Source organism: Manis pentadactyla, chromosome 1 (genome assembly GCF_030020395.1).
Source record: "Manis pentadactyla isolate mManPen7 chromosome 1, mManPen7.hap1, whole genome shotgun sequence".
Lineage (NCBI taxonomy): Eukaryota > Metazoa > Chordata > Mammalia > Pholidota > Manidae > Manis > Manis pentadactyla.
Genome location: NC_080019.1, coordinates 90,094,548 through 90,116,564, shown reverse-complemented (window position 1 = coordinate 90,116,564; position 22,017 = coordinate 90,094,548). Strand labels below are relative to the sequence as shown.

General features: G+C 44.7%; 1 long non-coding RNA gene across 1 annotated transcript; it reads left to right on the top strand.

The window, feature by feature from the left end:
* Nucleotides 1-458: 458 nt before the first annotated feature.
* LOC130683259 (uncharacterized) lies at nt 459-20,613 on the top strand. The gene is made up of 4 exons (XR_008996833.1): nt 459-3,115; nt 17,355-17,425; nt 17,694-18,619; nt 19,260-20,613. It is a non-coding gene; the product is annotated as an uncharacterized LOC130683259 (long non-coding RNA).
* The last annotated feature ends 1,404 nt before the right edge of the window (nt 20,614-22,017 follow it).

Below are 22,017 nucleotides of genomic sequence, written 5' to 3'. Positions count from 1 at the left end.
TGATTTCACAGATGAAGAAACCAAAGTATGGACAGATTATATGCTTTTCCCAAGATTACACAAAGCCTCTTTCCTGGAGGCCCTATTATGCTTGGCCAACTGGTAGGCAAGGGTGAGAGATTCTCTGAGGTGAAGTGAGGGCCCAGCTGGTGTACCTGGGCCTGTCCTGTGGAAGGCAGAATGATGCCCCCTCCTCCAGATGTTCACCCACTAACCCCTGGAACCTCCAAATGTACACTTTACACAGAAGGACTCTGCAGATATGAGTAAGCATCTTGAGGTGAGATTATTCTGGATTATCTGGGTGAATCCAGTGCAATCACAAGGGTCCTTATAAGTGAAAGAGGGAGGCAGTAGAAGCAGAAGCAGAAATTGGAAGATGCTTGGCTGCTGGCTTTGAAGATGGGGAAGGGCTTCCCTCCAGGGGATGAAGGTGGCCTCTAGGAGCTGGAAAAAGGACACAGATTCCTCCCCAGAGCTTCCAGGAGGCACACAGACCCACCTACACCTTGATTTCAGCCCAGGGAAACCCACTAAGACTTCCAGCCTCCAAAAGTGTAAGAATAAATTTGTGTCATTTTAAGCCACTAAATTTATGGTGATTTGTTACAGCAGTGATAGAAAGTTAATGTGTGCCTCTTTACCTCTCCTTCCCACTGCTATGTAGTTATGGTTTTGAAGAATATGCTTGAAAACTAATTTGCCACCCCCTGATTACCACGTAGATACAAAAATAAATAATCCGGAAAGTTACAGTAAAACCAAGTCCCTTTCATTCAATAATGAAAGCTGTAGAGACTTGATCAAGCTGGACTCCGGTGGACACAAGAAAATAAACAACCGAGTCTTTCACTTATCCTCACCCTCTTCTGCCCCTTCTGTAACATTATCATACTTTCCTAGGTGAAATGCTGGGCCTATCCTAGAGCTTTTGTGGTCAGTTTCAGGTATTTATAACACCTCACTTTTAGGTATGGATAGTCCAGTCTGGTCTCACATCCAAGCTTTAGTCACTCATGGAATATCAAGCTTTTTCCCACCCTAACTTGGGCCTGAAGAAGTCCCTGAAGCCTGCATAAGTGCAGAGGGTGCGCTGGGGTCAAAGGTGGTCAGCATCCTGACTAGCTTCCTACCTGGATCTTCCCCTTGCTTTGCTGGCTCTGGTTCCTTCAAGGTGGGGAGGTCAGAGGCAGGTGACTCAGAGAGTGAGATGGCCAAATGATAGCTCTTTACTCTGGGAGCACTGGGATGCCTCCAACCACTTAGTTCTCCAGCAAAGTGTCCCAATCATCGGCTGCCTCCTAACAACCCTCCCCCGGCTCCTCCACCAACGGCACACCCTGTAAAGAGGCCAGTTTTCTGTTACGAGCACCTCACTCCCTTCTCTTGGGGGTGCGGGGGGGTCTCTGTCGTGGTTATGCCTTCCACAGTCTCCACTTGACTGATGCTGATGGCACCTCTTTGTTTTGCCTAGCACTGCAAGTGCATGCCACCCTCCTTCAGCCCTTCCTCTCCACTCACCTGTCCCAGGCAGCTCCAGCCAGAGTCTCACCTTTTGCTTTTTCCAGGGAAGTTCCATTCTGAGCTGTCCTAGGCCAATTTGGCCAGGCATGACCACTGGTTGGTGAAAGGTAATAGCTACTAATATTCAGAGGTAGTGAGAGTTGATTATTCCTGCACAACTCTCCTTTTAGGTTATTATGAAAGCTCTTTGCATTTGCACAAAAAAACGCTCTTAAAGGAAACCCTGTTATATCATAGAGGTAGGAGTCAAATAAGCTATAAGGTTAGTATAAGACAACCAGATTCTTCTGAAGTAATTGCTAACTACAGGACCATGCAGGGGTCAGGCCTCCAGTGCCACTAGGGTACAGGCTACAGGTCCCTAGACCCATGCCTGTGGCATTGCTCAAAGATAAAGTATCCCTGTGGTAGCTCCCTCTGGTGTGGCAATTAGTACGGGTAAGGGTATAGCTTAACAGGCACACACAGTACCCCCCTGCCTAGGCTGGGGCTTTGGAGGCTACTATCCCCATTTTACAGATGTATGAGACACCAGGTGAAGTTACATAATCAGTCCAGGGTCATGCACCTAGCAGCTGGGATTTGAACTCAACACGGTGCTCTCAGAGTCTCTGCATGAAGCCTGTACTATGGGGCCCTGTGTCTTCCATCCACGGGAGCATTTTAACAGTTTTGCTCTCTGTGAGCAGTATTCGTGACAAACATGAAATGAGCCTCATCAGCTATCAAACTGGGTTAAAATCCAGGATTTACCCCTTAATAGTGATGTAACTTGAACAAGTCCTTTAGCCCTGTTTCTCATCTGGAAGATGAGAATAAATGTGCCTACCTCAGAGGCCTGCTAAGAAGGCTAAAAGATTTGCCAAGTACTCCATATAGTGCCTGACACTTAGCTGAGGTTTAAAAAATGTTCATCCCGCTTCTGCTCCACCAGCCTTTCCTCTAAGGGTCCTCAGAACCCAAGGAGTTTGTCCCAGTTGCATCTTGTGTGACTTTGCAAATACGCCTTTCACAGTTGGCAGACATCTTTGACTGAATGAATAAATTCTGGGGAAATGAGAAAGTTTTCGTTCTCTGTGAAAGGAAGCACAGATGTTAGGCTTTGTTGCACAATGGGTTGAACAATCATGCAACTGGAAATTGAGGAACTCTGTGCTCCAATTTGAGGGAAAATAAAGAATGATTCCCAAGCTGTGGTGTCCCAGCATATCCCAGAGCAGCTGTGGGGCACCCACAGCCACAAGGTGTGCTGCAAGTCAGTTGTTACTAATAAAAAAAAGTACTGAAGCTTGTGAGTGACTCACTCAGAGCAGTAACACATTTGACTAGATATGCTTTCCAGAGGGGAGAGAGAGGGGCAGAGCCTAGCTTGCAAGAATCATACACAATTCTAGATAGGCCTTTGGGAATCTTGCAAGTAAATGTCACCTGGACAGATGCCAAAACTAAAAACGACTGCATACTCTGGTTAAGACAGATTGAAAGAACATTTTGAGGCAATCTGGAATAACTAATTTTTATATCCTCTTACCTCTGTTAAGTTTTGAGAGGAATCATAAAAGAAGATAGAGGTGCCTTCCACAAAAATGGGGTAAGTAAATTAGAGAAAGAAAAATCTGGTGGTGGCTGTGAGAAAAAAGGGTATGGAATGGGAACTAATCCAGCAAATCTAGGCTAGGAGGGATCTTTGAAATTGAGCAGAAAATGAAGCTGAGACTCAGCAGTGAAGGCAAAAGGAACTCAACATGCCTGTCACTACTCCATGAAAGAAAGCATAGCCAAACTTTAGCCTAGTACTAAAGTCCAAGTGGAAATTATTTGCAAAGGTTTCTTTATTAAGCAACATAATGTCTATGCCAGTTTTACAGAGAATTTAAAGTTGGTCTTCACCTGACCATTTCTTAAAATGACACTGGATAAAAGCTTGGGGGCTTAATGTTGAATGTTCTGTTGAGTACCGGAGTAATCCAGGAAGGGAATGCTGTGATTCCAGAAAGAAAAAGTTTAGAAAATTGCAAATACCTTACATATTACCATGGCTGATTTCTGGAAACATCTTACCCCTTTTAAATGCAAAGACAAGCATTATTTGAGAGCACCTTGTCATAATTCTTTAATAAGAGTATGTTTAAGGGTGAACAATTTGATGTATATCCAAGATATCTGAAATGCAGTCTGTGGAAGCAAAGAGGAGTACAATTTTGTGCTTTTATGTGGACAAAAAGTGTTGAGGTGAAAGGCCTTTGTGAAAATTCCAAATAGATTTGCAAATCTAAAAAAACAAAACCTCATTTGTAGATTAAGTTCTATTTCAAACAAAAACCAGAATAGCTTTCTTTTGGTTTCTGAAGCTAACAATTGCAAAATGTGGGGACCTGTTTTGAATTTAAAAGAAGCAAGGTGAGACAAAAGTTAAGAACAAAAGAGTCACCATAATTTTCCGAAATATATTGTTATCACTATCATTAAATGCATTAGCTTCTTTAGGGTTAAGAGGGATTGCAGGTGGTCAAACTTAGGTAGCTAGTCACTGAATTGTGGCCCAGGACACCCTCTCTAATAAAATTTGGCCTAAAAAGGAAGCTTTAGGAACCTTCAGAGTCGGGAGTAGGGACCTGAGGTTCAACCGAAGCCACCCGCATCCCCAAGGGACTCAAGGGCCTCCCTCATCTGGAATGAGCCTCTCACGCCGGCCAGCGGCCCGGGGCCAGCCACCTGCAACCTTCCCGATGCGCTCGAACTGCTGAGCAAACATGGGTTGCTTGCAAGAGTACAAAGTTCAGTTAGTCAGACGGGAGCACAGGCGTGCGGGGCTCACCGCCGTCTGGGGTCGTCGGCGCTGTGGTGGGTCGGGATGCCGCCCTGGGAGCGGACCTCGGGCTCGCGCCGCGCTCGGGGAGGGACAGGCCCATGGGCGGGCCGCGGAGGAGGGGCCGGGCCTCAGGCTCGGGACTCACCCCCGAGCCCGGTCCCGGGGGCGGAACTTCGGCCGCGGCTCCGTACCTCGCGCCCGGCGGTCTGATCACCGCGAGCCCCCCGCCTTCCGACCGCCGGCCTCGGCCGCGGTGGCAGGGGCAGGGGCATTGGGTCTGGGCCACGCGCGGCCGCCGCCACGGCGCCAAGGGAGTCACTCCGCCTTCCCGAGGCTTATTTTCCTCTTCTGTTAAGTGGGACTGAAACCAACACTAAGAGGGTTATGAGGCTCCTGTGAAACAACCAATATGAAAATACTGTGAAAATGGCAACCTTGATTGACATTAACTCACGTGTGAATCCCATTTCTTTCTTGATGGTCCCCTAGATCAAAGTAGAATTGATTTTGGACTTTAGGTTTTCCTAGGTTCTCTTCCTATATATTGACTCTAACTTTAAATCTACCTCTGCTTCCCACACCTAAAAGAATCACTTGACCTGTGGTGTCGTTTTTCGACTCTGCTGCTTATAAGTCCCACATCTACACAGGCAGAGGCCTAAGGCCACACAGAAAACGTCTCTGAATAGGGCCAGATTCAGAAGCCCTTTTATATTCTGTTCTTCAAACATTTAGAATTGGGTTGATAGTGAAAATAATTTCAGGTATTTTAACCTTTGCATAATAGTATTTTTCTCCTTTTTTTCTATGTATAAAAATAAGTACATAGTTGAGATTACTCAATTCTTAACTCATAGATTAAGTTATTTTATACCCTAAATTTTTTCACTCACCATTACAACGTGTGATAATATTTTCCCACATCATTTACAAGTCTGTAAACATCATTTGTAATGGCCATTCCTCCAGTTAGTAGGCCGTACCATATTTTACTAAATCATTCTTCTACTGTTAGACATGTGAGTGGTTTCCGATTTTTCCACCAAATAAATAATACTGCAGTGAACATCTTTCTTCATAAAGTTTTTTCTGTTCTCTGCTTACCTCTTTAGAATGGATTTCTGAGAGAGGAATTCTGCGTCAAAGATAATGAACATTTTCAAAGACTTTTTCATGTGATGATGTAGCATTAAAATAGTTTGGAGCAATGGGGATTTCATCAAATAACTATGACAACTGGCAAAAAGAAAGAGAGAAGGATGGCATGGGGACTTTTTCTAGAGCTTTAGGGCTTTGTTCTGAAATATATATATAAAATTTCATGAATATATGAAATAATTGTGTGCTTTAGGGTTTTATCTCTGGATGTTTAACCAGCTCAAGCCTATACTTAAGTAGAAAGTTGGGAAAGTATCTGGCAGTGTGGGTGACAACTGCTTACTCCAAAGGCAAACTGGGGCTTTTTAAGTACCAACTGGCCCCACCTAATTGTTGTCATAGTTTTGGTGAATATACATATGGAAAAAGATCCTAGAGGTGTCTGTCTAAACTCCTCATTTTACAGTTGAAGAAACTGAAGTACTAGTATAGTGGATCTTAACCCTGGCTGCATATTATAATCACCTGGAGAGACTTCTCAAAAACCTAGGTTCTATCCTCAGATATTCTGATGTGACTGGTCTGAGGTGGGACCCAGGCATCAGTATAAAAGCTCCCTACATGATGCTACTATGACCTAGGATTGAAAAGCTCTGGTATAGGAGGAAAAGTATGGGCTTTTGAGTCATAATATCTGGGTCAAATCCCAGTTGGCTGTGCGATTTTGAGTAGATTAATGATTTCTTTCCTCCACAAAGTCCTCATTTGTAAGTCACAACATTGTCATGAGGGTTAAATGAAAAAACAGTAAAGCATATTTCAAGTTTTCTGGCTCATGGTTGGTATTCAAAAATGTTGGGTCCTTCAAAGCATACCTAGTTATTGCATAGCTAGTTAGTGGCAGAACTAGAAGACCAGTCAGGACCAGGCTGTACACCCAGTAGACACCCAGTGAATGCCTGCTAATGTTCCTTTGGTAAGATAATCTTTAAACATGAATATACATGTTACCAAGAAGTTCAAGCTCCATGCTGTGTTGATGTTAATCAGAACAATAGGGCGTTATCTCAGAGACAGAGATTTATCTCATTACCAGGAATTAATTTGCATCTTGCCTTTAGTTCTTCAGCTAAAAAGGAAACTATTTTTAGTCTGATAAAGCAATTGATTATTATTGAACTGCTAGAAGACAAGTTATACTTTTATTTTTTTTGAAAAGTTATACTTTATAATTACACAAATGTATGAGAATGTTTATGTAACTCATGTAATAAGCTAAGGATATATCCTTAAAATATCTTTTTAGAAAAACTGACAGGAAAATTGTAAGACTCCTTGAGCAATGAGCTAATATTACTTTACTTTTCACTGATTTTGTTTTGTTTTGTCTTTCCTTTATGTAAACACAGTTTTATTTCTTCTGAAATAGAATATTGGATTTAAACTTCATCCCCAAAAATGTGCATTAACGTGGAATACAATATTATTTCAACATGGGCATCATTTTAAAATGCAGTTAACTATGTAGTTATATATGACAGATATAAAGGACTGGTGGAATGAAGCAGGTTTCAAGCAGCTTTATGAAAACAGATTTCTAATCAGTTACATACAACCATTTTTAGAATTTCTAACAGTTGGAGATTTTAAAAGTGTGTCTTTTTGCATTGATTCTGCACTCTAAAATCCATGAAGGGCTTAAATAAAAAGACAGCCTTTGAGGATCAAAGATTATTTAAATCAATGTAATAGTTATTTTTGAGCCTTCATTTGTCCATTCAACACTTTTATAAAGGGCCTTGCACATGCTGAAGCCTAAGAGACGGGGCATATGGCAGGGCGACCCAGCCTGCTCTCATGGAGCTTTCCATACAGATCATTTGCACTGTATTGAGAGAAGTAATTGTTAATAGGGACATGAGGTTATATGGCTCTGTTTTCTAGAATGTGAGAGAATTTAAAATGGAATAGTTCATTCAAGGCTAATAAACAGTATTTGTGGGGATAGTATATCACCTTCTATTACTTTTGAAATTCACATCTTAACATAAATATGGCTGTGATTGAGCTTTTTAAATTCTCATTGAAGCATCATTGAATGCAATCTTATATTGGTTTCAAATATACAGCCCCAGTGGTTCCACAGTTACCCACATGATTAAATCCTCATCTCCACTAGTGCAGTTACTATCTATCAACACAGGAAGACGTTTCAGAACCACTGGCTATATTCTCCATGCTGTACTACCATTCCCGTGACCAACTTACATTATGATTGAGAATTTTTGTGCCTCTTTGCCCCCCTCACACTCCCTACCCACCTTAACCCCTCCCCGTTGGTAACCACTAGTCACTTCTCAGTGTCTATGAGTCTACTGCTATTTTGTTCCTCCTGTTTTGCTTTGTTTTTATACTCCACAAATAAGTGAAATCATATGGTATTTGTCTCTTTCTGCCTGGCCACTTTTTGCTGATTTTACCTTAAGGCCTTTAGCATAATATGTTCTGTTTCTACCCTATGATAGATAGAACTGGATTTAATTTCAAAAGACCTGGGATTGAGACCTGGCTCTGTCACTAACTGTGTATAAACTTAGGGTGCTCATTTTCCTTTTCTCTTTTGCCTTCTTATGAATAAAATGAAGGCCTTTGTGACACAATACAACTTTAGCACAAAGTGAGCTTGAAATTGTGATGCTGACCCAGTAGGACTTAGTTGTTAAATATTTATTAAGCATCTGCTGTGTGCCCAGTACGGGTAGCAGGCCCTATGTGAATTACAAAGCCCTGGGTTTATGGGGAGTATATCTAGAAGAGAAAGAGCCTACATATGAGGGACACCTAGGGACCAGTTTCCACCTAAGAGCTGTGATAACTTTAGCCCAAGTGACTCATGCAAGAGTATATAAATGGGAACCTTTCATAGATAACAATCACTGGAGAGCAGAAGGGGGCTGAAATTCAGTTTTGCCTCTTAGTGCTTTATTTCTCTTCAGTTTCCGACACAAAGTCCTGGATTGTAATAACCTGAAACAAAACAGTTTGAAGCAAGACAGAGCCAGGCATTCTCCACACAGCACTTTCCAGTCCTTTGTCCATGTTCTCCATCCCCATAACTTTGCCTGGGTTCCAGCAGCCTTTGCAAGCCCCAGGCTTGCTCCCACTCGTTAAGACCTCGCGTGCCTTGTACAGCTCTTGACAGAGCCCATGCTGTATAGAGGACACACAAAGGGGACACAGTATGCAAATGGCTGTGTAGGAAGCGTGGCAGCAGGAATGTCCACGCTGTTCCATCTCATAGATGGCCACCAGGAGAGCAAGTCCTGAGCCACGAGTCACAGCCCTTGGCAGGGGTGAGCAGCTATCAGCCTAGTGGGCATTTTTGTCTGACTCCAGTCTAAGCAAGTCTCTGAGTACTTCAGTTCCCCACTGGTAACATTCTCTTCCCGCAGCAGAGGATAAAAACAACAGCAGCCCATATAGTGAACCTCAAAAGTAAAGCTGTCTGGATTATGAAGATAGAAGGGAAGTTTGAGAGACTCACAATAAAAGGGTTTAACAAGAGCTGCCTGTGAAAGTGCGGATTTGGAAACTCTTGAGTAGAGCAGCACTGCCAAGAGAAAGGCAGCATCTGCTCTAGCCCAGGGACCGAGGTGCCAGCATAGCCACGGACCTCTGTGTGTTCTTGGGCAAATCACTTCCTCTCCCTGGGTCTCAGTTTATCCATTGGTAGAAAGATGGTTTGATCCAGGTCAATTGTAAGGTTCTTCCTGACTGGAGCATCCTGATTCTTTGCAAGCCATCTTGAAGGTTGTTAAATTATGCATTGCTTCACCCAGCGAGATCTAACTTTGTGCAAGCAATGAAATAAGGCATACTCATTGACTTTCTGACTCAGTTGGGCTCAGGCATCCTGGGCTGCTGTGCTGAGCAGAGCAGATGACAGTCTCTGCCTGCAGGAAGACAGAGCTATTTTGAGGCAGGGCTGATTAGAGATAAGTTGCCTCCTTTCTTCACAGGACTCTGGCCCTGGCTCACCAAAGGTTTTGGGCTTAAAGCTGAACTCTAGGGGGATGGATGTAAGCTAAGCCCCCTGCTTGCCTACAGAAATGGTGCCCAATGCTTGGCTTCTCGGGCCCCGGCTTTATCAGTGTCTGTTAAGAACATTCTCTGACCTCTCCTTACACAGAGGGCCTCCCTGAAGTGAGGTCACCCCTTGCTTGTAACCTCTCTCCTTGACATCTCTTGTTTAGTCTTTCCTGTTAGTCACAGAGTCTTCTGGGTTATATAAAGGGGAAATTCTCAGTAATCCTCTTAACAGCAGAGAAATCCGGCCACCCCGGCTAAGGAGGGGGATGGAAGTGTTACAAGATTCTTGAAAGACACACTGGACACAGTGCAGAAAACTTTTCCTTGGAAAAGCCCAGAACATGAATGACACAAAAGACCACTAGAGCTATGCTGCTTTAAGTGCCAAAGAAATTACACTTGGAGGCACAGTTATCCTAACATTTGAATTTAAAGACATTTAAAATCAGCATGTTTCTGAAAAGATACAATGTTACAAAAAGCTTGAGTTTTTGTTGTGTGGTTTTTTTTTGCTTTTGTTTTCTCCCAATTATTCCCACTCTTGATGGACTGGCTTATTTCTTGGCTTGGGCATGTTGAAAGCACCCAGTGACACTTGACAGGATGGTGGGGCCGAGGCTTGGACTGTAGCTGATTTGATTCTTCATTCCTAACAAGCTGGATACAGATGGAATTGTTAAAAATGGACTCATATTTCAGACATTTGAGAGAGTTCACCTATTTGAAAAAAATGAATACCAAAGCGCTTTCTAATGAGAATAATCACCCTTTTGTTTGTTTGAAAATTAAGGTTTTGAACTTAAAATTTTCTGAAGTAAGGGACATAGTCCCATGTGGAAAATGCTGTTCTTGAGAGAGCTGTGGAGTCACCATGACCCTAGACCATGGAAAAATTACAATCACTTCTTTGAAGTTCTCTTTCTTTACCTGGAAAATAGGGTTGCAAATATGTGTTGAACTCATTGCTGGATAGTATAACAAAAAGAGACCAGAATGGGGTCCAGGAGCCTGAGTTTCAGCTTGGGCTCTTTCCTATCAGTTGTGGGACCTTGAAAAAGTCACTCACTTCTCTGTACTTCAGTTTCCTCATCTATAACATGACCATTTTGTACAAAGTGGTCTCTACATCCCTCTCAATTCTGTTATCTTAGATTTGAACATTTTATCATTTGGAAGCAGCTTCAAAGGAGAAAAGAAGTTTGGATTTCCATTCAAGTCAAGGAGTTGGGGTACCTGTGCCATCTTGGTGTTGTATCAGGCCTTGTGTCAGATAGGATACAACATTCAAGCAATCATTCACTCAACAAACATGCTCACCTGCTGTGGCCAGGCACTGGATAAGGGGCAGGGATACAGAGAAGAATAAATCCAGCACTGTAAGGAGCTCTCAGTTGCACAGAGGAAACATGAAAACTCATTAAAAAAATAAATAACTTACTTACATAATTCTTTAGACTCTCATATTAATTACAAAGTAATACACCAAAGAGACATCTTTCACTCCACTGCTCAGCTTTGACTTCATGGCACTGCTCTCTATTGACGGTTTAAAATATTTATCATGGAAATTTTAAATATGAGAGTGTGAGAGAGAGAGAGAGGATACATAAAGCCTTATGTAAATATTGCTCAGCTTCAATAATTATCAAATTGTGACCAACCTTCCCTCAACTTAGTATTATTTTGAAGCAAACCCATGACATCTTATCATTTCATCTGTAGATGTTTACAAAGGTGGTACTAAAAAAAACAATTGGTTCTTTTTAAAACAACATACTATAATGCATGCAATGGTCTGATTCTTGATCTGCAAGCTGGCCATACAGGGGTTTTCCCTTTTAAAAAATTCATCATCTAAACACATCGGATTTGTTTCAGTGTATACATTATACTTCAATAAAAAGACAAAACATCACAATACCACTGCCACACCTAAAAATGTAACAGTAATTCTTTAAGACTAAGTCTCTAACTAGTGATGAACAATTGGTGAACAAGGTGGAAATTCAGCCATAAAGACAGTCATAGGGCATTATGAGAAGGAGAGTCACCTAACCGAACTGGGAGTGGGGTTAGGGGACACTGATGGACACCTAGGAAGTGCCATGGTCATTTCTCTCTCTTCCCTGTCTCATGGCAGCTACAGGACTAGTGTTCAGGGACATATATAATCAATCACAGGCACACACATGACAGGGATCGAGCATGGCCTCAGAGGGTACAGCCTCTGGTAAGGCTCACTAGACGTTTGAAATGGAGGAGGACATTCTTACGGTTAACTAGGGACGCCAAATGACTGGGCAGAGGTGGCGAGGACTTCCCAGGCTGCCCACAGAAGAGCTTGGCAAGGGTGCTTAGCATTCTCAGAGCTGCTCCAAGGGGGGGCCCTCACAGTCAGGCCTGGGCCACGGGGTACCTCCAGGCCACCCTGAGCACATGGCTGTGCACACACGTGGCCATCCTGAGTGATGAGCAAGAGGCAAGAAAATGTACCTTTCTTTCTCACTGAGTTCTTTTCCTTTAGATACGCCCCTATGTTGTATAATTTTTGTCTGGAACCCTGGGAAAGGCTCCCTTCTTGTTCCCTACCCTTAAAGCTCTGTGTGTGTTTCTTAAACAGCTGAGTATTTTGCACCTCCCCTGCCACCAACACCCCCACCCCAATCCTTGAGATTTATCACCTGCTGGCCCTGCCCACACTGTAGAGACAGACTCCTAAGGCTTCTTTCGTCCCTGCTCTCCCACGCTTCCTCAAGGCCCAGCGTCTCTGCCTGGAGCTGCCCTGGGGCTGCCCCTCGGGCATCAGCATCCTCAGCAAGGCTGCCATCGGGGCCAAGGCAGTCCCCACCTCCAGGGTGGCTGGGAAGGCAAAAGGGGACGATGCAGGCATGCCCTTGCCATGCAAGTAAGCCTGAATAAATTTGAGTGTTCATCATTTTAATTTTTTTAAATTTCTGTTGCAGGACATTTTTTTTCATTAAAGTATCATTGATATACAATTTTATGAAGGTTTCACATAAACAACACAGTGGTTTTAACATTCACCCATATTATCAAGTCCCCCCCACATACCCCATTACAGTCACCATCCATCAGCGTAGTAAGGTGCTATAGAGTCACTACTTGTCTTCTCTGTACTATACTGCCTTCCCTGTGACCTACCTATATTTGTGTGTGCTAATTATAGTGCCCCTTAATCCCCTTTTCCCTCCCTCCCCACCCTCTTCCCTTTGGTAACCTCTAGCCCCTTCTCAGTGTCTGTGAGTCTGATGCTGTTTTGTTCCTTCAGCTTTGCCTTGTTATTATACTCCACAAATGAGTGAAATAATTTGCTATTTGTCTTTCTCCACTTGGCTTATTTCACTGAACATAATACCCTCTAGCTCCATCCATGTTGTTGCAAATGGTATGATTTCTTTTCTCTTTATGGCTGAATAAAATTCCATTTTGTATATCTAACACATTTTCTTTATCTATTCATCTATTGATGGACACTTAGGTTGCTTCCATATCTTAGCTACTGTAAATAGTGCTGCGGTAAACAGGGGCTATTGCAGGACATTTTAACATCCACAAAGTAGAAGGATATTTTGAGTCTCATCACCCCACTTCAGCAATTATCAGCTCACAGCCAATCTTGTTTCATCTTATTTCATCTTGTTTCAACCCGTTCTCCCCGTGTTTCCTTCAATAACTGGATTATTTCAAAATTAATCTCAGGGAATCCATTTTAATTTCAAAATTTTAGTCCTTTTTGAATAGGTAATGTTGACATGATTTGAATTTAAAAAATACAAAAGGCTAAAAAAGAAACTCATTCCCTCCCTCCTCACCTCTGCTCCACCATGGGGCAGATAAAAACCAATGCCTACTGTATTTTGTAGCTCCTCCTACTAAAACATGGAATCTATTTCTCGACCTTGAATTTGGGCTCAGTTATGTGAGTTGCTCTGGCCAAAGGGACACTGGCCAACGTCACACAGGAAAGTGTGCACGGGCTTGCTCTCTGGCTTCTGGGGACTCTCCTGTTGCCATGTGAAGTAACTCCAGCCCACGGGAATGTAAGCTGGGTGGAATGGTGGTAGTTTTAAGTGATTAACTTTGGGCTGGGTTGGTTATACAGCACAAGCCCACTAGTACCTCCCAGTTCCACACTGCCCTCCTTCCTGGGGGAATACAATATTATCAGCTTGTGAGTCCTTCCAAAGACAGTCTATGCATAAACAAGCATATAAATATATATTCCTCTCCTGTCCCCACTTCCCCACTTTTGTAAAAAAAATTGATAGCACATAGTTCCTGCCCTAGTTGTATTTGTTTGGTATAACCATGCATTTTTGGAGATCATGCTCTACCAGTACATGGAGACCTTCCTTTATAGGGGGCCCTTGTATGCGCAGAACCTAAGTCATTTAATCAGGCCTTTGTTAATGGCAGCTAGATTGTTTCTAGTCTTCTGCTCTTTCCAACAATGCTGCGGTGAATGACCTTGCCCAACACCACTCGTACACTATTTCTGCAGGATGAATTCCTGGCTGTGGCTCACAACATAGGAACACAGCAGGGCCACACAGGAATGGGACCTGTGGGGAAGGAAATGCTTTCTGTTCCTCGACTCCCAGTCTTCTTTGGGCCACTGCCATCCAGTTGTACAGCCCCCCACAGTGCCCTCACTTGTCTCTTTTGCTGAGCCCTCTCAGGTGTGCCCAGCTCACCTGGCCCTCTACCGCCCCAGAGTGAGGGAGGCCGGGCGAGCCCCGGGACTCCAGCAGAGACAGGTGGTCTGACCCCTGCCACCCTTCCCTAAAACCTGAAAACACTGGAGTGCAAAGCTTCTGGGAACTGCACAATTGTGATTCTGGGGACAGTTCAGATGAGTTTTCATTCACTGACAGACCCTTACAAGTCCAAGAAAGGCCAAAGGCCAGCTGCAAACAAACAAGTGGCAGGAGCAGCAAGACAAAGGAGCCAGTGGGGGATGAATTCTAATTCAACACATGGCCTACACCTCATACCCAGGCCAGTTAACTCCAAGAAGCCCTCAGGCCCTTGAAACTGAACAAACCAGAGCTGCAGTTGAAATGAAATGTCCTTGTTGACTATGGAATGAGGTACCTGGAGCGAAGGGCCAGCCCACCTCTGGTCCCCAGCCAGCTCCCTCACTGCCTGTTTCAGTCATCTCAAGACCCACTTCTCAAAAGGCTGGGCTCAGCTGGGTTTCCCTGCTCCCTGGGAGGAAGCAAGCTCCAAGTGTCCCCACGAGGACTCAAGCTGGAAATGTGCTCTTTCCCAGACACCCTCCTCCCTCTCCTGCTCTGCAAGCTCAGCAACTGCTCTGTTCTTGTCAACACGTAGGAGGATAACCCCTATCCCCTGGTTCTGGACCTCCTGGCTGCATTTGCAGACCCCTGATTAGGCAGATGACTACCCTGTCCCACCCCAGAGGTGCCTGGCCCTCCTTCACCCAGGGGGTGGGGAGAATCCTGGGCTCAGAGCCCCCAGAGCAGGGAGACAATGCTGTCCACACCTGATAAAGCTGACGCCAAGGTGAGGTCAGAGCCCGGGAGGAGCCGGCCAGGCCGGCAACAGATAATCTGTGGATGTTCTGGGTCCGTGGAGGCGCTGGCGAAAGAAGGTGGCTGCAGGAGCAAAAAGGCAAACTCTGGAAAAGAAGGAGAAAGAAACAGGGCATAGAAATGAAGCTTGTGAAGGGGACCTGTGATGTGGCCTTGGGGGTCTCAGCTGGGGGTCAACTAGGGGCTCCCACCTGCCCACATGCAGAGCCTTTATGGCCAAAGCTGCCGACTCCCTGGAGAATTTCCTCCCTCACTTCCTGTATCTCCTATCTTGAGCTGTTGGGTGTTATTTACTCCCTGCCTAGGTCCCTCACTCCTGTAGATGGTGGGCAGGATTTCTCTGCATCTTCCTGCTTAATAGATCTTTAATAAATACTGGTTAGTTCACAGTTTAAATAATCATGACTGCACTTCTTGTGTGAAATTTATCTTGGGCAATAATAAATGGTACTATTGATTGAACAACATTGTACTTACATTACCTAGTTGAACCTCTCTGCAGGGTAGGTATTGCCTCCATTTAGTGAGGGAGAAAATGAAGCCTCAAAGAGATTTGTCCAAGCTCATACAAGTTGCAAGAGGCTGGGCTGGGGTTTGAACCCATCTGCAGGATTTGAGCTCAGGCTTCCTCAGCACCCCAATGCTGCTTTGAGTTTAAGGGAGAAAAACACTAGGGTCAGAAGCAAAACACTGTGGGGGCACCAAAACTTCTCTCCTCCTGCTCATCTCTGCTGGCTGTAGCCACTGTACCAGGGCCTTCTTGGGGCACTGTGGGGAGGGCAGGCATCAACAGACCACTGTGAATAAGTACAGAGCAGGGCCAGTTGACATTTGATTTTGCAAGTAAGAGGCTCAGTAGTGGGAGAGAAAATGGGCACAAGCCTATTTCCTCCTCCTCTGGCATGAACTGGTGTGTTCTGGGTTAGTGAGAGGGAGGCTCACACAAAGGCTGGCTGAGTATTGCTCAGCCTACTTAAATGGCACTCAGTTGATAGTGAAAATAACAAACTGTCAGATTCATTATCTTTATTCCAATCCCAAGTCTCTTACAAACTGCGTGGCTGTGGGCAATTGGGTAAGTTGTGTGACCTCCCTGAGGCTCACCTCTTCACTTGAAAACAGGACAGTAAGTGTAATGTGCTCTTAACTCAGCACCTTGCACAGTATTTGGTACATAGAGGGGCCTCAATAGATGCTTGATGTTTGAATGGACCAAATACAGGGGTTGTTCTATTTATTTTGCATCTCTGGTAGTGCAGCACCTGGCATGTTCTGGACTTGTGATTGATTAATGAATATTTGTGACTTCCAGTTTGTCTTCACAGTTAAGAATGAGGATATGCCCCATAAAAAGGCCAAAAACAAAAATGAAAAGAACCCATTAGTTCCATTTAAACAAGGGAAACTTCTGTTAAGAGAGACCCTGATTTACTGCAGAACCCATGGGGAGTTGTATTGGAATAATAAAGATCTGTTAATTCTCTGCCTTTGCCCCGGCTGCCTTCCAAGATGTGATGTGGAATCCTGCTGTTTCTGCTCCAGATAAATCAATGAAAATCTTCAACCCAGTGAGGGGCAAGTCATGGGGACGTACTCCTGTGTCAACAGTGCTGCTAAAAGCAGATTTCTTGGAACCCATTTATGAGAGGCTTTGAGTCTGCCAGACTGCTTGCTGAACCTAAAATACTGCACACGTGGTGACCCTGACTTGCCTGTTTCCATGAATCCTCTTTTCCCTTAAGCCATGGCTGATATTTCCAAGTCACATGGCAGGGAACGTCTCTGTCTCTCCACTAATGATCACTGTCCAAGCCCGGCCCTTTCCCTGGGCACTGCTCCCTTCCTGGCACAGCTCCTGCCCTGATGGGAGCAGGAGGAGCTGTGGATGGAGGAGGAGGCGGGCTGCACGTGGCCTCTGAGGGCTGATGCCTACTGGCTCTTCTCTTTTTAGTTCCTTTGCTGGGGCAACTTTTGGATAGAACTTTTCCTCCCACCTTCTGTCCACTCAGTCATTTATTCTTTTATTTTATTCACCTACTTGTTTAAAACATGGCATGAGTCCAATCCCTGTTGAATGGGAAGCATTGTGATGGATGCGGGGGTACACAGAGCAGGTAAAATGTGAACTTATTTTTTGAAGAGCTAAATGCAGGCAGAGAAAAAAGACATGAACCTAAATAGTGCTAAAACCCCCAAATGGAGTGATTTTCTCCAGGTGGCAGATTTAAGAGTGGTTTTTATTTTCTTCTTTGCAGGTATCTGTGGTTCTAATATTTTCCTTCAAAAAGCATATATGAGTATTTGTGTAACGAAAGTCAATCAAAAGGTGAGTCCATGGTAAGCAGGTGCTAAGTGCAGTGCAGGGGGAGATGCAGCTGAAAATACTGGGAGAATAGAGTGGGTAAAGTGTTATCTCCAGCCCAGGTGGATTTGAAAAGGCTTTTGGAGAAGGCCATCATTGACCTGGGCCTTGAAGTTGGGAAGAAAGCTTGCAGTGGACATCTGTGAGATAATTATTTTTATCATCATGAAGATATGCCCCAAGCCCAGAACTCTTCTCATTCCTGACAGTCTCCCCTCTCTGTGGCTCACAGGGAGCTGCACGGTGCTCCGACGACTTTGTCCTAATCCCCAGGGTGCCACTTTGCTCCTGAAGAAAGGCCCGGCCTTGTCTGAAAACTTGGAAGGGCCCATCTTGGGTTAAGCAGGAAGGGTGGAGACACAATTTCAGAGGTAAGGGTTAGAGGCCATGTCCCCTGCCCTCTCGTTCTATGACCAGTGATGAGCAGCTAGAACCACAGGCCTCTGACAATTTCAGCCATGCCACACACTGACAGACGGCCCTCTCAGTTAATTTCACTGCCTCATCCTCTGTTCCCCAGTCCAGCCCAGCTTCAGATCTGGTCTGCCTAGGAAGAGTGTTCAGAGAATATCAAGCTTGGGAGTTTCTTCTCAAAGGGGTCCTTGACCTCTGAGCACAGGCTCAGCTCAAATCGGTCAGCCTGCCTGGGGCTCTCTGGCTAAGATGGGGACTCTCTGGCCACATGGGTGGAGCAGCAAGACCTCAGAGGCTGATTCTGCTTTCTGCTCATCCAGTTACCTTAGCAACAGGAAACAAGAGAAGGCAAAGCAGCCGCTACCACAGGCCGGATCCATTCACTGAGAGGCACAGGGAGTGCGGGGTGGTCAGGGGACCAGGGTTCCTGCCAGGGCACTGCTGGCCGCCGGCTGGCTGCTCTCTACAAGCTGCTTCCCTGGGCCTGATGTAGATGGGATGGGGGCCAAGGCTCTCTGGATGGCTCAAGGAGGCTGTCAAGGAGCAGAGTCCCTTCCTTCCCTGGGGAGGAGACCCTACTGTTTCTGCTCTGGGCTTCAGGCACAGGAAATGCCCCAGGGCAACTATCTGCCAGCTAGCCTTATGTGACTTTGCCACTTGCCACCTGTGGTGCAGAAATGTTCGCTGATCCAGCAGATGACTGAGCTCCAAGGAGGCTGGCCCTGGCAGCACTGGCCTACCAAGGTGAGTGTTTCTTTAGGTGGGTAGGAGGTAAACCTGGCTTTGGTCTGTGAGCACATGAGCATGCAGAGGAAAAGAGATTGAGGATATTCACCCCTTGTTGTGTCCAACGTGTGCGAATATCTTCTCTCATTCAGTAGGTTGCCTTTTCATTCTGTTGCCAGTTTCCTTTGCTGTGTGGAAGTATTTTTGGTTTGATGTAGTCCCACTTGCTTATTTTTGCTTTTGTTTCCCTTGCCTGGGGAGACATATCTAGAAAAAAATTACTAATGTCAATGGTCAAGAGTTTATTGCCTATGTTTTCTTCCAGGAGTTTTATAGTCTTATATTTAGGTCTTTAATCCAATTCCAGTTTATTTTTGTGAATGGTGTAAGACAGATCCAGTTTCATTCTTTTGCATGTAGCTGTCCAGTTTTCCCAACACCATTTATTGAAGAGAAATCAAGATAATATTGTGTAAATCAACTATACTTCAATTTTTAAAAATTGAAAGAAAGAGATTGAAGAAGTTGAAAATAATTATGAGCAGCTCAACTCTACTAGTATCTGTAATAATAGAACTGATGATAAAAACATTACCGTGGTGTGGTCTTTGAAATTTTCAGAGAACTTTCACATCCCTTCTCTTGTCATGTCTCATAGCCATTCAGTGAGGCAGGCAGAGCAGATACAATGACGTCCATGTTTCAGTGGGGGGACACAGAGGCCCAGGGAGGCCAAAGACCCTGGGGTCCCTTGGATAATGGCTGAGCCGGACCTGGACCTCTGTCCTCTACCTCCTGGCTTCAGAGCCTTTACATTGGACATGAGTACTACGAAACAGAAGCATTCTCCAACCCTGTTTGTGGCCATGATTCTTGGACTTAACCCACGTCAGACACCTTTCTGATGAAGAAAGAAAACCAGAATGCATTCACTCAACAAGTGATTGCCTTGAGTGCCTACTATGAGCCACGCTCTGGGCTAGGCACTGAGGATTCAACAGCGAATATGATGTGGTCTCTACATCCAAGCAGCTCCCTGCACTTGCATAATTAAATCTCCCATGTTGACATCGGATAGAATCCACACCCGTGAGATCCCCAAAGTGGCCCCTCCTACCCTGCGGCCATCTTCATGTCCCAACAGAATTCCTCGGGGCCTGCGTCTGTGGTAGGAGAAGACACACTTCTCCTGAGCAAGGAGCCAAGCTGAACTCCGTAGGCAGACGCTGAAGCCACCCCGGCTCTGGGGTGCAGCCTGGGCTCTGGGGAGTGGAGAGAGGCCCCTTGGCTCGGGGAGGAGACGCTTCCATGACGGCGGCCGGGAGCAGCCTCCAGGACAGGGGCTGAGAAGCTGCCAGGGAATTGGAGAGCAGCCTTGGGAAGAGCTGCCAAGGGCTGTTGGAAGGTAACCTGAAGCCCATTCTTTTAACTCTCAGGGTCATTGACATCCTGTTTCCACAGATGGACAGTTGGGGGCCACACTCCACCCACAGAAAATTATTTTCTGAATTGGTACTCAGAATCTTAAAGGCAGATGCCTAGAGGTCCAAGCCAGCCTGGCCACAGGCATCCTGTCACTAAAGCTTGAGGAAAACTGCCATTGTACCTCTGTCCCTGTACTGGGTCTACCATGCCCTATTCTATGAACAGAAAAAGCATTTATCAGCCTTTTACACTCTTTTAATGTAGCTTTTATCTGCTTGGTGAGATGGCAGTGAGGTGAAAATTTTCCACATTAAAAACCCAACTTTTCCAGGCCAAAATGCAGTTCCATATTCTTACCTCACAGAGAACAACCTCTAACTCAGATTTCTGCTGTCTTCTGCGGAATCTGTAGCCCCAGCACATACTGTGGGTTAAACCTGGCAGACCAAAGCAAGTGAAAGGGGGGCAGAAAAACCCACAGCTGAGTGAGTTCATGAGACAAACAGGAACATTAAAAGGCAAATTCGGGCCCACGTGGTTTCAGTTTTAATGTACAGGGACATAATCCACAACAGAGGAAAAGATATCCTGTTTTATTTTTGTTTTGTTTTTTAAAACCATCTTTATATTAGCCCATCTTTAAAACAGCAAAGAAATGAAGAAGAGCCAGACCATTGGTACAAATGACAAGTGGAGTGGAATTATCCTTATGTTGTAGACATAGAAAATTAGACTCAGAACTTGGAAGAGGCCTTAGAAATCATGTAATTCACTGGCTTTCTCTTTCAGTGATGACTCAGCAGCCTCTGCTATGAAGTAGTAAGACTGGAAGCTGCCACCTATTAGTCTCTCACTCGAAATCCGGTGGTAGCATCAGGAACTTGTATGTATTAGTTTGCTATGGCGGTGTAACAAAGTACCACAGACTGGGGAGCTTGAGCAGCAGAAATGTGTCCCACAGTCCTGGAGGCTAGAAATTCAAGATCAAGGTACTGGCAGGGTTGGTTCCTTCTGAAGGCTGGGCAAGAAAATCTGCCCCCTGGACTGTGCTGGCGTCTCGGGCACCTCCCGCATGCAGAAGCAGGGCCTGATCTCTGCCTTCATCCTCACACGGGGCTCTCCTTGAGTACTTCTCTGTTTCTGCGTCCACGTTTCTTTTAAATAAGGACACCAGTCATATTGAATTAGGGCCTACCTTAGTGATCTCATCTTAATTTAACTAATTATGTCTGCAATTTCCATTCAAAGGTATATTCTAAGGTACTGGGGTTAGGACTTCAACATATGAATTCAACCCATAACAGAACCTTCACTGTATCTGGCTGCCAACTTGGTGTAATCTGTGGGCAGTGGACGGGTCAGGCCCTGAGAGGTGGACAGGACTGAAGGGCACAGCCAGGTCAACATAAGGACATGGGGTCTGGAGCCAGGCTGCCTCCTGTGAGTTCATGAATGTGGGTAAATTGTGTTACCTCCCTATGCCTCAGTTTCTTCATCTGTAGACACGGACAATACAGGTTCACAATTTCAAAACCCTAAAGTTCCAAATCCCAAAAACTGTGTTTATAACTAATTTGACAGCAAAGCCTGACTTGGAATAAACTTATTTTATGGAAAAATCTGTCTTGAGTTGATACAAGGCTACTTTTAGTTTTTACTTATGCAACATATACATGTCTCTGCAGAAATATGTTTGATTACAGGCCATTGTTGCCCATGCTACAGATGTTACTCAGCTACAGTACCTGCACCGTGTCATCTTTCTCAAATCCCTCTGCAGACCCCAAGGGGACTGAGTAAGGAGTTATGGACCTGCAGGTGCAGATATATATATATATGGTTTATAGTGGGGATTAAATTAGTCAACATTTGTACAGTGATTAGAATACTGGCACATAGTAAGCACTACATACATATTTGTTAAATAACTGTAATATTAATTGTCTAAAGTCACTCAGGGGCAAGCTAGTGGATAAGGTTCTGGTCTTTGA